Source organism: Lepisma saccharinum, chromosome 3 (assembly GCF_977018435.1).
Source record: "Lepisma saccharinum chromosome 3, izLepSacc3.1, whole genome shotgun sequence".
Lineage (NCBI taxonomy): Eukaryota > Metazoa > Arthropoda > Insecta > Zygentoma > Lepismatidae > Lepisma > Lepisma saccharinum.
Window position 1 is genome coordinate 122895284 of NC_139231.1, and position 12577 is coordinate 122907860.

At 40.0% G+C, this 12577-nt stretch overlaps 1 protein-coding gene across 2 annotated transcripts in view; it reads right to left on the reverse strand.

The window, feature by feature from the left end:
* LOC145985383 (uncharacterized) overlaps positions 1–12577 on the reverse strand; it is a 48463-nt gene that overhangs the window by 35000 nt on the left and 886 nt on the right. The gene's annotated exons all lie outside the window — the stretch shown is intronic.

The window sequence follows — 12577 nt, forward strand, 5'->3', positions numbered from 1 at the left end:
CTGCTGCCTGGGATCTCAGCCAGTCGAGAACTGATGTCTTGAGAACTTCACTATCATTGAAATGTTGCAAAGCAAGCCACTTTTTGAGGTGAAGGAACAGAAAGTAATCACTTGGGGAAAGATTGGGACTGTATGGTGGGTGATTATAACATTCTCATCAGAATTTTTTAATTGTCGCAACAGTACGGTAAGCTGTGTGTGGGCGGGCATTGTCATGAATAAGCAGAATTCCAGACCGTAACATTCCTATTCACCACTTTTGGATGGCACGTCGCAGATTAGACAGTCTTTGGCAATACACATTTTCTGTGATGGTTCGTCCCGGTTCCAGGAATTCCACGAGGATTACACCATTTTGGTCCCAAAACATAGTTGCCATGATTTTGCGATGTGATGGTGTTTGCTTGAATTTCTTCGGGTTTGGTGAACCAGAACCAAAGCCAAAAAAGTGTCAAGTAAGCCCTACACCGGGTTATTATCAATAAGACCAACATGTTCTAGTAAAATTTTCGTCTCTGGAGAAAGCGGTTCACATAAATCCCAGGATGGAAATGATGTCTTTGTGCCCTCCCACAAAACATTGAAGGAAATGGATGAAGTCCGTTCTGTTTTCGATGTATCACCTGTTTCTAAATCTGACTGAGAGGCTGACTATAGAAACAACAATAAAGTGCTCTTGCTCACAAAACTATTCGCATCACACAAGGAGCACAAAGGAAACTAGAAAGTTGTTTCTCAAAAAGTAAAACCACTTGCAATCTGAGGGGGACATAGGGGTCAATTTGTCCTCATCTTTACATTTGAAGGGGGTTTTGCCCCCTAAAACAGTTTTTTTTTAGCCGAATCAAAAAACATGTATTTCTTCCTTTTGGCACCTCTATACACCTGCCAAGTTTAATTGAAATCGGAGTTGGACACAGGGCTCTGATCCCCACCTCAATTTGTCTTCATCTTTACATTTGAGGGGGGAGTTTGCCTCCTAAAACAGTTTTTTAGCCAAAACAAAAAACACGTATTTCTTCCTTTGGGCCCCTCTATACACCTGCCAAGTTTCATGGAAATCGGAGGGGGGGTGCACAGGGGTCAGATCCCCACTTCAATTTGTCCTCATCTTGACATTTGAGGGTTATTTTTAGCCGAAAGCCAAAACAAAAAAACACGTATTTCCTCCATTGGGCCCCTCTATACACCTGCCAAGTTTCATGGAAATCGGAGGGGGGACACTTAGATAACCTCCCTTGTCAGTATGCGCAGAGGGCCCCGACAAAGCTAATCCTTTTAACTCTTTTTCCTTCATAAATACAACCTCGAATACACCAGCTTCATCCCTTCCCAACCTCCGTCCAATTTGCTGTCACTCTCTAACGTCTCCAGAAGAAGTGCAATACATCCTATATATACAATCTATCTTCAATGCCTCAAAATCGTGCCAATGGTCCTGATGAAATCCCTTCTATTTTCCTGCTTCTTCTCTCGCTATTCCCTTCTCTATATTATTAAACAGATACTTCAACGATGGTACATTTCCAGATTCATGGAAAAATGCTAACATGGTACCATTATATAAATCTGGAAGCAAGTGTGCTGTTTCTTCTTATAGGCCTATTTCCCTTCTTTTACCATTTTCTATCACCTGTGAAGAGATAATAAAGGACCAACTCAACAAATTTACCTCTCCATATATAATTACAGCACAGCACAGCAGCTTCTGTTTAACCAACTTAAGCATTTTATTATCTGACGCTATCAACTCAATCTGAAAATTTTCAACTGGATGTAATATATCTGGATTTTTTGAAAGCTTTTGACTCTATAAACCACAATTACATGATACATATGAGGGGGGGGGGGTGATAAGCTCTTGGCTTGACCCCCCTTCTGCACATACTGAAATCATGAATTGTATTTGAAACATTGATCTTTTGGAAGTTCAAGTGCCAGTTGGGATGATCGTATCATTAACGTTTTTTTCTTTACAGGCCATTAATTGCACCATGGTGCAGCCAAATGTGGAATTTACCAAGGAGGAGTTGTGAGGTGTCATGAAGTTGTTCTTCCTGCAACAGAAGTCACCAAAGGTAATCCATGGTTGCATGCTAGACACATTGGGTGTACATTACCCTTCATACTCCACTGTGAAGAAATTATGCTCAAACTTTAAGCGTGGTGATTTTTCCACAGAAGATGGTGAAAGGTGTGGGAGGCCAGTGTCAGTGTCAACTCTGGAAAAAGTGGATCAGGTTCATGACCTGATTATGAGTAACAGACGAATTTCACTTCAAGCGGTAGCTGAGACCTTGCACATATCCAAAGAACGTGCCTGGTCAATAATCCATGATCAGTTGGACATGTACAAGCTTTCCGCAAAATGGTTGCTCAAACGTTTCAACGCCGATGAGAAAAGCAAACGTGTGACATCTTCTCAGGTGATTTTACGAACTCTACGGACGATTTTTTTGAATCGGCTTGTTACCCATGATGAAAGTTGGTTCCACTACTTTGATGCTGAGACCAAACATCAGTTATGCGAGTGGTGCCACTCAGGATCTCCAAGGCCAAAGGAATTCAAAGCACAGAGGTCCGCAGGCAAGGTGCTTGCCTCTATATTCTGGGATAACGATGGTGTTTTGTTTTCAGACTACCTTCCAAAGGGACAAACCATAACATCAGAGTATTACTGCAGTCTTCTGGCTAACTTAAACGATGCTATTAAAGAAAAGTATCGGGGAAAGTTGAGAAGCGATGTGTTACTTCTGCAGGACAATGCTCCCGTTCACAAGGCTGGAAGAATGGATTTTCTGAAGGACCTAGGGTTTCAGTGCATTGACCACCAACCTTACTCACCAGACCTTGCACTCTCTGATTATTATCTCTTCCCTAGGTTGAAAAAAGTTCTGAAAGGACAGAAATTTAGAAGTGATAACAAGGTTATAGCAGCTGCGGAACAGTTTTTTGCAGACCAGGACAAATTATTTTTTTTGGAGGGGTTAGAGAAGTAGGAGCAACGAAGTGCCAAGTGTGTTGACCTCCGGGGAGAATACGTTGAATAGCTTGAAACTTTTGTGCCTGTAGCTCAAGTCCTTCTGGGTTGGGCCGAGAACTTATCAGCCGCATTTTATAGGTTTGTCGCGTGTTACTCACAAATCCAGAATATAGAAAAGGAAAGTTAAAAATTGTACTTACGTAAGTGAGTATAGTGCTCTTATTGTAGAACGACGTTTCAGAGATTGACTATCTCTTTCCTCAGGTTCGTATAAAAACTAAGTACTTGGCATAGTACTGCGTCAAAAATGTAATATGAGGATTGTGGTTAAGGGTTGGTTAGGGTACATTTAAAATATTAAGTTTTTGCCATTAGAAGTACGTAAAAACCAAGCCGTTCCCTAATAAAACTTGTACAGTAGACCTATTCACAGTTAAAAAAGTTAAAATTCTAAAAAACCTGCATAAATCACAAAGCAACCTGCAGGTTTGGCCTTTCCTACCCAACTGTGCTTATCTATCCACATGAAGGTCAATTCTCAACGAATATTTCCCCTCCCCTTAATTTTCTCGTTTCCCCTTATTACGTCACAAATCCAACGTGAATTCACGTTCCTCTCTTGCAGCTTGCATAACTTCCGGAGTGACGTGGAAACCGAATATCGTACTTCCGTACTTCTTACGTACTTCTAATGGCAAAAACTTAATATTTTAAATGTACCCTAACCAACCCTTAACCACAATCCTCATATTACATTTTTGACGCAGTACTATGCCAAGTACTTAGTTTTTATACGAACCTGAGGAAAGAGATAGTCAATCTCTGAAACGTCGTTCTACAATAAGAGCACTATACTCACTTACGTAAGTACAATTTTTAACTTTCCTTTTCTATAAACTTATCAGCCCCCCTTGTAAATTATCCCACCCTTTCAATATTCATGGAAACTTTCTCTCTCTGCTCAAGAACTAACTCTAAAACAGACAACAAAAAGTTGTTCTTTTGGGAACCTCTTCTTCTTCATATCAAGCTGTATTTTTGGCGTACCTCAAGGCAGTGTTCTTGGACCTCTTCTCTTCATCCTGTACCTTGATGATCTTCCAGAATATCTTTCCGATTCATGCAAAAACCTCTTGTTTGCAGATGATTGCAAAATATATATATATATAGTAAAATCTCCAATTTCAGTGACAAGACACTTCTGCAAAAGAATTTAGATTCTCTAATAAAGTGGTGTGAATTATGGAACTTAAAACTCAACCCTCAAAAATGTACCATGATGACCTCCTTAAAGAAAAACACATTTAATACTAAATATTTCATAAAAAATAATTGTGTTCAAAGAGTTGCCGCACGAAAGGACCCGGGCATCATATTTGACAAGAAACTTTCCTTTTCTGAGCACATCTCTGCAGTCACAAAGGGTTCAATGTGTATGCTGGGTCTTCTCTATCATTTCACCGAAAAAAACAACTTGTCTGCCCTCAGCAACTTTTACAAATCTTTTGCGTCACCAAAAATTGAATACTGTTCTCTGATCTGGTCTATGGCATGCCCCTCAAATTCAGATAAGACTAAATTCCATCCTAAATTTCTTCCTGGTCATTGTTCGACACCGAATTCCATCCACAAAACACTTGCAGAAGTCCATCCTCCTGCAAATGTTAAATATCCAAACTCCTCAAGAGAGACATAGACTGGCTGACCATATATTCCTACATAAAATAGTGAATGACAACCTCAGAGGTGACCTCCTCCTTCAGGAAATTCACTTTTGTGTGCCTGTCCACTCAACAAGAAGCACTCAACTTTTCGTTTCTCAGAAGCCGAGATTGTGCCCCATCCAGCATTCTCAGTTCCATCTAAGAAGCCAAATAGACTTTTTTGAAAATCTGGACCGTTTTAAAAGAAAGTTAACTAAAAGTATAAGTCTCTTAACCACATGTAATTTTATTCTATGTTATTATTTTTATTGTTTTATCTTATTGTTTTTTCCTTATGTTCTATAAATTCGTTCCAATGTAAAATGGCTAACGCTGTATTTGGAATCTTCTATTAAATAAATAAAAATTAAATAAGCTCCTTCATTTAAAAAAAATGGCTTCAAAATCCAATTTTTCAACTATTATTACCCAAATTTCCGTCATAGTTTTCATACGTACGATGCAATTTTGAGCAAAACATACTTGATTATCACACAACCTAATTACCTACAAAATGTATTCTGTTTCAGGTCTCTAGTTCTAAGGTTTCTGTAAATTGCTTAAAAAAAAAAAAGCCGTGTGCAATGTTGGAAAAATGGCCACTGGGTAAAGAATAACTGGATTAAGTAATTGAACAAAGTTAATGCTCCTAGCCAGCGTTCAATCCAGAACCACAGCAAATCGGTGGTGTCATTGAAGTCACATGTGGCTTCTGAATTCCCATCATCCATATCAGTAGCATCACTCTTCTCTTACTGGCCACAAGTCGAGCCTAGTTGCACTTCAACTATGTTCGGAAGTGGAATGGCTGGATTTTCTTTAAAAATACATGATTTCCTTATTCCAGTTTTTTTTTTACCTTATGCTCTGTAAGGTATGCGAGATATTTATATGTACGAGGGGTACCCCCCAAAAAAACGAAATAGCGCTGCGCTGGGTCGAGCATCCATAGTACGAATTTTTCCCGCTAGGCAAGCGTCGAGCAACTCATTGTGAGTTCAGTACACTCAGTGGCCAGTGGCTTCCCTGGGGAAGGTTGTCTCTGGTCACGGTGATTTTTTCGTAAAAGCAGTTTCGCTCGGACCTCGTTTTTTGTGATGGCCGATGTAAGAGAACAGCATGACTCTCTTGCCCCATCCACCTTACTCACCTGACCTCGCTCCGTCCGACTTTTTTTTTTGTTTCGCCGAATGAAGAAGGACATGAAGGGACAGCAATTTGACAACATAGAAGAGGTGAAGAAAAAAATGAGAAAGGAGCTGTCAGTCATCACAACAGATGAGTTTCCAAGAATGGAATCACAGATTGAACAAATGTATTAAGTGTCATGGAGAGTACTTTAAAGGTGATAAGGTTGTTTTGTAAAAAAAAAAAAAAAAAAAAAAAAAATTACTGGTTTCTTTTGGGTACACCCACGTATTCTCCAAAATCTCATCTTTACATAGATGTATAATACACATCACCACTAATATGGTTTATTAGGGATCTTGGTGTTAAAATAACGTCCATAAATGCTCCCAACACCTGATCACGTAATGTCTGGTTTCAAGCACGAAAGCCCCATCAGTAGGGTTACCATAAATTGGGAGTTCTGGATCAACGAACGTCACCTGCTCCGATGAGACCAAAATAAACCTTTTGGATAAGATGGTGTCCACAGGGTGTGGAAGAAGGTGAATGGAGATAACAATATACCATTGTTGTGAACAGCATTTGAGCAAGACTTTTTTTTTAAATTAAAAAAAATAAAAAAAAATACTGGTTTCTTTTGGGTACACCCACGTATTCTCCAAAATCTCATCTTTACATAGATGTATAATACACATCACCACTAATATGGTTTATTAGGGATCTTGGTGTTAAAATAACGTCCATAAATGCTCCCAACACCTGATCACGTAATGTCTGGTTTCAAGCACGAAAGCCCCATCAGTAGGGTTACCATAAATTGGGAGTTCTGGATCAACGAACGTCACCTGCTCCGATGAGACCAAAATAAACCTTTTGGATAAGATGGTGTCCACAGGGTGTGGAAGAAGGTGAATGGAGATAACAATATACCATTGTTGTGAACAGCATTTGAGCAAGACTTTTTTTTTAAATTAAAAAAAATAAAAAAAAATACTGGTTTCTTTTGGGTACACCCACGTATTCTCCAAAATCTCATCTTTACATAGATGTATAATACACATCACCACTAATATGGTTTATTAGGGATCTTGGTGTTAAAATAACGTCCATAAATGCTCCCAACACCTGATCACGTAATGTCTGGTTTCAAGCATGAAAGCCCCATCAGTAGGGTTACCATAAATTGGGAAGTGAAAATACGGACAACTGAAATTTTTGAAACCTATATAGTCTATATAGAATTAAATATAAAATAATCACAGTAACGCCTCTTTGTCATATTTGATATATAGTATCATACTTGTTCGTACAGGCTGTATACATTGTATTAAACACCTCTGAACATGGTCAGCTTGCGAAATATCATAACAAAAGATGTCCAGTATTCAGGAAGTACATTTGAAAAGGTAATGTGTACAAAATATGTGATAGACAGTAATTGTATTGGATGGAGAGTATTATAAATCGTTAGAGGTTGTTTCATGTATGTACCTTTCTTGTTCGTACGCATGAGTCATGTAGTGATCATGTCACGTCGTTGTGTGCAGCACATTGAACGTACAGCTTCAGTTGCAGGACTGTTTAGCCACACTATCGTTCAACCACCAGGTCTGCGTGGGCAGTCTGTAATGGGGAAGCGACAGGAGCTCAGCGATGACCTTAGAGGTGCGATAGTGAATCTTGCTCTTAAATGACATTCTTTGAGGGAAATAGGGCCAATAGTGAACAAATCTCATTCTATTATAGTAAATAAATTCAAATATGAGGGTTCAACAAAGAATCGGGCAAGAAGAAAGAAGAAAAGGCTAACTGAAATAGGGGAACTTTTCATGTTGAGAAAACTTAAGGCTAATCCAAAATTAAATGTTCCGAAAATTGAGGTTACGGGTCGAAAATGGAACAGGAAAGACAATGAGAAATTTAACAGTTCATCGCGTACAGACAGGGATATCATGGGAGACTGCAAAACAGACCAGGAGTTCTGGAACAACGAACGTCACCTGCTCCGATGAGACCAAAATAAACCTTTTGGATAAGATGGTGTCCACAGGGTGTGGAAGAAGGTGAATGGAGATAACAATATACCATTGTTGTGAACAGCATTTGAGCAAGACTTTTTTTTTCTATTTTCTTTTCTAGCAGTGTACTTTATCATTTCACTTTCCAACCACCTCTGTACGAATAAGACTAGTACATACTGTACAATGTTTTTGCACACAATATAAAACTAGTTTTAAATGTTGCAGAAAAGCAGAACTACCGATTACGGCACCACATTCACACAACAAGTAGCCACTGTACTGACTGAAGTAAGACAAAGGCAAAGCGAGTAACAGTCAGATCGTGTGGCATGAACACAATGGAAACGGCGAAGGATTAAACCACTTCAAAATTAGTAATCATAATTTAGGATTGCCAGTACACCAAAAAAGGGACTCAGAACGAATATACTTCATAGTACAAATCTTATATTTTATACATCCTTAGGAAAAGTACGGACAGATCTCACTGCAGAACATGGGCTGCTTTTTACCTCTAAATAGATCAACAAAATTTATATCCCCTGAAAGTACGTACCTTCTACTTCCATTTTCCGGTGTTCCTTTTACGATTACTATTATATTATTGCTCGTAAAAAATGTTTTTCCTGCTACTAAAAGCAATGCATTTCTCCATTTCTTTGCGTCCTTATTGTTCACGCGCTCAAGTGTTGTGCGATAAGTGAGACCCTTCGTTTTGCGGCATTCGAGTTGATTTGTCACTCCGGATTCCACCCACAGACGCACAGTTTCTTTCATTATTTCAGATGAGAAATGCTTACAAGGTTAGGTTAGGCCTGTTAGGTTGGGTTCCAATAGCATAAATACAATGAAAAATGTTTTTCCTGCTACTAAAAGCAATGCATTTCTCCATTTGTTCGTGTCCATATTGTTTACGCACAGTTTCTTTCATTATTTCTTCGAGGAATGCCTACAAGGTTAGGTTAGGCCTGTTAGGTTTCATTAGCATAAATACAATGACTAATTATTATTTAGGCTAAGTGAACTAAACCTAGCTACCTAACAACATAGGCATTTTTTGCTTTCGCTAGATTTGTGCAGGAATATGCATTTTCCATCGTTGCTACGATTTCAATACCGCCCAACCTGGACACGTTTTTCTGGTTTTTGTAAAGAAAAAAAAATTTCCGCACCTTAAAACTTACTTTCCCCGATTACTAACTTCAAACCATTACCATAAAATTAGGAACCACGTTCTTCCTAAGCAGCCCATATTCTGCAGTCTTACCCACAAAATTTACAGTAAATCATACTTCGTGAAGCTTATCACTGTGCTCATCATTTGATCCAAGATTCGATCTTGCGGTAACAATTCTGAATGTGTAATCAGAATTATGCGATATAGCCCGAACACCTCTCACTTATTTCGTTCATTTTAGCATTGATACTTAACTATTCTGCATTGCGGAAGATTCTTTGAGGTGAAGTTATGCCTTTTTCCATAAAATAGTGTCAACTTTTCATATTACGAGTCATTATTTGTCTTCCTTGGTCCGCTTGGGTAACAGACAATATGACGTGCACTCGTCGTGGATCTTCGCACGTCGTGCTTGTGTTTCGTCGATTTGGAGTAGGTATGCAGTGTTTCAACCTTCTTAACCGAAAAATACCTACTTTCGTGTTCATTATGTCATCACAAACCATTGATGGATAGCCCCAAAAAACCATTCACGATAGCCCCACAAACCATTGACGGATAGCCCTACAAACCATTGACAGATAGCCAAAAAAACCATTCAAGATAGACCCACGGACCATTTCTGGCAAGGTTAGGTTAGGTTGGGTTGGGTTAGGTAAGCATAGTTAAAAAAAATTCTCGTAAAAAACAGGAAACACTGGCGAGACCGTGTGACTTTCGACGCTCGCGCCATCTGCAGGTACATAATGGAAACAATGGGAAAATATTGTCGCTTTACAGAAAATGCAAGTTCCTTACATAAAAAGTAATTATTCCTTGTTCTGCAGCATTCTATGGTGAAGTTTTCAGTTTCCGCGAAAGAAAATACCTCGAAGAACTTTGACAATGCTACAGAAACTGATTTCAGTAAGTAGTTTCTCCTGTAAATTTGAAGAAATCCGTTCGGGCTATATCGCATATTTACCATAATTTTTTCAAAGTTTCGTAGGAGAAAGACAAGTATTGCAGAATTTTAGAAATTATTCTTAGCTACAGCAAATTTGAACCTTGGTGAAAGTAATTACCACTGCTTGGAGTCATGAAAAATGTAATACCAAATTCTAAATTAAATAATTGGTAAAATTTACGTTTCCCCAAAACGTCTTTTTTCAATTTTACAGGAGAAATTACTTACCGAAATGCGTTTATTTATACTTTAGGAAGGTCTTGGAAGTTTGCTTTCAACTCGTTGAATTTTTTTTGCCGATAAATCATGTAATTTTCGACATTAATGTCGCTCCGATGCATGAAAGCTGTTCCCTTGATGTCCGTCTACTACGTGAACCAAATATTTGCGAGCGTCTCATGACGTAACAACCGGTCAGTGTTTCCAAACGCGCGGTTTTGTAACTGTGTAACAGTTCTAGAACGTAAATAAACGCGAGTTACTGTTCATCATTTCTGATTACGAACTTGCGACAACATAACGTGCACAGGATCAGTGGCGTGCTCAATGTGAGGTTGATGGGGGTGATAACCCCCCCCCCCTTTCGCCCAGTATCTCTAAGGCTATTTATGAATGGTTCGTGGGCTATTTATGTATGGTTCGTGGGGCTATCCGTGAATGGTTCGTGGGGCTATCTGTGAATGGTTCATGGGGCTCTTTTTCACTATTGAAACCTTTGCGTGGCCCTACTAACCTATCCACGCGCCAATCGTTCGTGGGGCTATATTTTTAACTATTGAAACCTTTGCGTGGCCCTACTAACCTATCCATGCGGTAATGGTTCGTGGGGCTATATTTTTAACTATTGAAACCTTTGCGTGGCCCTACTAACCTATCCACGCGCCAATGGTTCGTGGGACTAGCGCCAATGGTTCGTGGGGCTATCTTTTTCACTATTGAAACCTTTGCGTGGCCCTACTAACCTATCCACGCGCCAATGGTTCGTGAAGCTATATTTTTAACTATTGAAACCTTTGCGTGGCCCTACTAACCTATCCACGCGCCAATGGTTCGTGGGACTAGCGCCAATGGTTCGTGGGGCTATCTTTTTCACTATTGAAACCTTTGCGTGGCCCTACTAACCTATCCACGCGCCAGTGGTTTGTGGGGCTAGCGCCAATGGTTCGTGGGGCTAGCGCCAATGGTTCGTGGGGCTAGCGCCAATGGTTCGTGGGGCTAGCGCCAATGGTTCGTGGGGCTATATTTTTAACTATTGAAACCTTTGCGTGGCCCTACTAACCTATCCACGCGCCAATGGTTCGTGGGGCTATATTTTTAACTATTGAAACCTTTGCGTGGCCCTACTAACCTATCCACGCGCCAATGGTTCGTGGGGCTATATTTTTAACTATTGAAACCTTTGCGTGGCCCTACTAACCTATCCACGCGCCAATGGTTCGTGGGGCTATATTTTTAACTATTGAAACCTTTGCGTGGCCCTACTAACCTATCCACGCGCCAATGGTTCGTGGGGCTAGCGCCAATGGTTCGTGGGGCTAGCGCCAATGGTTCGTGGGGCTAGCGCCAATGGTTCGTGGGGCTATATTTTTAACTATTGAAACCTTTGCGTGGCCCTACTAACCTATCCACGCGCCAATGGTTCGTGGGGCTATATTTTTAACTATTGAAACCTTTGCGTGGCCCTACTAACCTATCCACGCGCCAATGGTTCGTGGGGCTATATTTTTAACTATTGAAACCTTTGCGTGGCCCTACTAACCTATCCACGCGCCAATGGTTCGTGGGGCTATATTTTTAACTATTGAAACCTTTGCGTGGCCCTACTAACCTATCCACGCGCCAATGGTTCGTGGGGCTATATTTTTAACTATTGAAACCTTTGCGTGGCCCTACTAACCTATCCACGCGCCAATGGTTCGTGGGACTAGCGCCAATGGTTCGTGGGGCTATCTTTTTCACTATTGAAACCTTTGCGTGGCCCTACTAACCTATCCACGCGCCAATGGTTCGTGGGGCTATCTTTTTCACTATTGAAACCTTTGCGTGGCCCTACTAACCTATCCACGCGCCAATGGTTTCAGTTGCTTTGTTTTATTTCAATCACTTATCGCACAACACTCTTGCTACCTTGCGTTCTGACGTCAGCAGACTGAAGTTTATTTTTAGGCTAAAGGCCTATGTTGTTATCCATATCATTAAAATTTCAGTAACCACCAAACGTCTCTAATTCCCTTATTTTCGTATTTTCCACATTCATACTTACGTATTCTCCATACTAGTACCTAGATATTTTGCTATGAAGAAGGTCGCAACACTGCATAACCACTGATCATGGACTACGCTAGTCAAGATTTCTCCGCCATATCGCGTGTAACGCAAGCAAAAGCGAAGAAAATAAAAATACTCCATATTTCGAAAATTGAGATTATTTGCCTGCAAAAAACGAAACGCGAAATAGAAGAATCCTTACGAATTCAGAATATGTAAGTATCAATGTGAAAAATACGAAAATAAGGGAATTAGAGACGTTTGGTGGTTACCGAAATGTTAATAAATAATTTAACTAATTACGCGTATTCCTAGCAAATCAATGCCGTTGTCTCCCTTCGTGCCCAA